We start from the raw sequence: 4305 nt of genomic DNA on the forward strand, positions 1-4305 counted from the left end.
TTCATTTATAACCTCAACATATTTAACATTACCTTATTAAATTAATTTTCCTATATTTAATGACTTCTGATAAAATATTTCACAAATGTAAATTGAGAGCAAGGAAATATATGAGATGGAACATCAACAAATTCAATAGTTGTATTTTGACCATCAAATGGGGATTTCTTGATTATTTTGAAATAATACTCCTATAGGAAAATTATGATGTAACTATGTTTAAATCCTTTAAAAAATTGTATTAATGGTAGGGCGTCCCCTGGAAGTGACGTGCTGTATGGCCTGAATACAGTGACAAGTGTGCAAGGGCCACTGCACCGACACCCGGGTTTAGTGTTAAATAGGCAAGGGTCCCACATCAAGGACGGATGCGGGCAAAAAAGCTAGTCCATGAAACTAAAATTAGGATAGGAACTTGGAATATATGTTCCCTTACAGGAAAATTAATTGAATTAATATATATTATGATTCATAGGAAGATAAATATTTTGTGTATTCAGGAAACTAAATGGGTTGGAGAGAAGGCTAAGGAAATTGATAGTTTAGGATTTAAACTTTGGTATTCGAGTAGGAGTCGGACTAGAAATGGTGTAGGTGTTATTATAGATAAGAGTTTGAGGGATAATGTAATAAAAATTAATAGGATTTGAGATAGAATTATAACTTTAATGATTGTTGTTGATGATAAGATTGTTAATATTATAAGTGCTTATGCTCCTCAAGTAGGTTTGGATATGAGTTCTAAATTAAATTTTTAGAATGACTTAGAAGAATTATTACAATTGATACCTCTAGAAGAAAGAGTTTTTATTGGAGGATATTTAAATGGACATGTTGGTAAAGAGGTAGATGATTTTAAAAGCATTCATGGTGGCTATGGTTTTGGAACAACAAATGAAGGTGGCAAGACCATATTAGATTTTTGTTTAGCTTATGATTTTTCAATTGCTAATACCTTATTTAAGAAAAGTAATGAGCATCTCATCACTTATAAAAATAGATATAGTACAACCCAGATTGTCTATTTTCTTATAAGAAAATTAGACCGTTTAGATTGCAAATATTGTAAAGTTATTCCGAGTGAAAATTTATGTACCCAACATCAACTATTAGTTTTGGACTTTAAGATAAAGGGACAGATAATAAAAAATAAAGTAAAATGTTATTCTAGGATTAGATGAGGGCATTTAAAGAATATTAACAAAAATATTTTTGAGAGTAAGTTTTTAGATCTTAAGATTTTATCTGTGCATGAGGATGCTAATGTTATGTGGGAAAAATTGACTAGTGACAATAACTATATTGCAAAAGATGTGCTTGGAGTATTAAAGGGAAAATCTCCTAATAGTAAAAATAGTTGATGGTGAAATCCAAGAGTACAAACAAAGTTTAAGAATAAGAAGATTTGTTATAAAAATTGGTTTAATTTTAAAAATTTTGATAATTTGAAAAGTTATAAAGAGGCTCGTAAGGAATCTAGGAAAGAATATGCAATACAAAGACCTTAGCTTTTAGTGATTTATATAATAGATTAGATACTTAGGAGGGAGAAAGATATATGTATAAGTTAGCCAAACAAAGAGATAGGAGTAGTAAGGATTTAGTTCAAGTAAAGTGTATTAAGGATGAAGATCAAAAAATACTTTTCTTGGTAGATGATATTCAACAAAGGTGGATGAAATATTTTGCTAAACTTTTTAATGAAAATTGTGAAAATAAGATTGACTATAGTGATCTTAGCACCCTAAATAAAAATAAAGATTTCTATTTTTATCGGCGTATTAGTAAAATTGAAGTTAGAGAGGATTTAAAGAAAATAAAGGGTGGAAAAGCTGTTGGACCTGATGATATTCCAATAGAGGTGTGAAAATGCTTAAGAGATGAAGGAATTTCTTGGCTTACTAAACTTTTTAATACTATTTTGAAGACTATTGGTGGAATTTTGAAAGCGGATTTTTTAAAGCTTGGTTTTCATTACGAGTTAAAGTTAAATTCTAATTCTAAAATTGAATCATCCCATTAAAAAGAGTATATCACCTCGAAAGGTGAAAATAAAATTTCATAACAGCGTTCAGATTTAGAATTAGGAAACTTATCTTGAATATTAAGACTGGATGCTGAAGAGAACTTTATATGGCCCTGAAGGGTCAAAATGAAGTTCAACTGAATATCCAGCTACAATATTCAAGAAGTGTGATAGTTGAGTTCACATCCAAAGCCTTATCAAAGAAAGATGTATCTCCCCAAAGGAAGATAACACCATTCAATGATAATTCTTTGAATGTGATAATAACGATCATCTTTTGATCTTTCCCAAAGGAACCCAATATAATTATTGAAAAATCAATTTTAAAATCAGGTGCATGTGTGGTTTTAAATCTCCTACGAGCGCAAGCCCTCATAGTTAATTACATCGTAGGGAGACAGAGTCCCCTACGAAAACTCTCGATTAAAATAGTGACAAAATTTTGTTAGATTTTCTATGAGTGATATCAAAAAGAGGTGGATCGTAGAAACTCAAAAGGGAATGGATCAAAATTGAGAAGTTATTAACAGGGTCAAGGGGAAAGAGTAGGGGACACTTTGAGATTCCGGAACCATCCGAAAGTGTCCCAACTTAATCTAAGTGTTGGGCTTTACATTTTAGATTGAAAGAAGATTTAATTTGAGTTGATTTTTTTATTAGAAATTTAGGATTATATTCCCAGAGGTTGGGGTCTTATAATCAAAGATCTGCTCCATATCCTAAATCTAATTTGGACGATGGACCATAGTCGTCTGAACCTAACTAATGCAGTGTAGAACCTGGACTGACCCTGGCCTGGATTGAGGAGCCAGCTAACCACCTAATCAATTTAAAATAGATGAGTCCGGACTTTTATGAAAGAGTGGTGGGGATGTTTTATTTAATGGTTTTGGAGAGTTGGTGCCGACATCTAGAGATTTTCCTAATTGGCCCCTTGACTTATGTTGGGTGCAAAAATGCTAAAGACTAATGCAATTAAAATTTTACCTCTTTTAATTTATTTCTAATGCAATGCATGCTAGTTAACAATCTCAAATCAAGCATGCTTGAAAGTTAAAAATAGACTTAGAAAATATTTTTTTAGAAAACAGGACTTCCCCGGGTCCAGCACCTCGTCCTTATAAGTAAGACGATTCGGACTCTACCTGCAAGCGGGGAAGGGTCTAAAACAAGGAGAGAGTAGTGCAGAAATATGCATGCGACTCTGGGGTCGATCCCCGGCTAATTCTCTAAATTTATTATCTTTTTATGTTATTTAGACTCACTAAATTTTAAACTTTAAGATTATGAGTATAAAAATTTTCACACCCTTACGAGTCTCACGAATTCATGCAAAAACAAAAGCGACACACTAACACCAAAAAATTAGAAAAAGCAGGCAATCCTAAAGGCAATCATTTCAACACATCAAATATAAATGAATTAATTAATAAATATCCATAAGCAAAGTTGTCTTGCTTATTACAAACTAGAATTTACAGAAAATAAAGTGGTCGGGCACCACTGATAACAACTCAGATTTTAAACCTAATAGTGATGCAAGGGGTTTTGAATGGGATACTTTTATGTTCAATTCTTCAATCTTATTCTCCTTCGGGATCCTTTCCTTTAGGCTCCTTGGATTCTTTGTAGCAGGCTACCCAAATAGATAAGAGGGCACTTCCTTTGAGGGGAATGCCACTCTTTCCTCTTTGGGTAGGGAATAAGTGATCCAAATTTGGATCTCCAAATAGAAAAGGGCCAATCCCCTAAGGGGTGTCCTTTTCTCTTTGGAGTCCAAGCTTTGGACCTATGTATCCCAATTCAAAACTTCACTTTCACAACACTTCACATTTGCATAAATTATATTTATATAAAAAAAATCTAGACTCTCTTGCATGATTATACTAAGCAGTTAATAAATCAATAATATTCTCAAGTAGTTATATATGTGTAGAAAAGAAAGTAAACACATTGTCCACGCTCTTTTTATTACTTTGGGGGCTTTAGCAGCTGAAGCACCTATGCAAGTATTTATAATAATTAATTGTTTTTATTTAGCCCCCATTTTTTATCGCCCTGCATGAACGTGGCCACCTACAGAAAATTATGTGAGCATCCAGATCGCTCATATCCTAAGGGTAATCTAGTCGTCAAACACATCAATAATCCACAGAGTGCAGTAAAAAGTAAGCAAATACTGCAAGGCAATTTCATCCACAACATGCAGTAAAATCATGAAAATCCCAGCACACAGCAGTAAAGTAAACACCGGCCTAACCTATATCTAGAGTTGGTGG

The sequence above is a fragment of the Dendrobium catenatum genome, unplaced genomic scaffold, assembly GCF_001605985.2.
Source record: "Dendrobium catenatum unplaced genomic scaffold, ASM160598v2 fragScaff_scaffold_621, whole genome shotgun sequence".
Lineage (NCBI taxonomy): Eukaryota > Viridiplantae > Streptophyta > Magnoliopsida > Asparagales > Orchidaceae > Dendrobium > Dendrobium catenatum.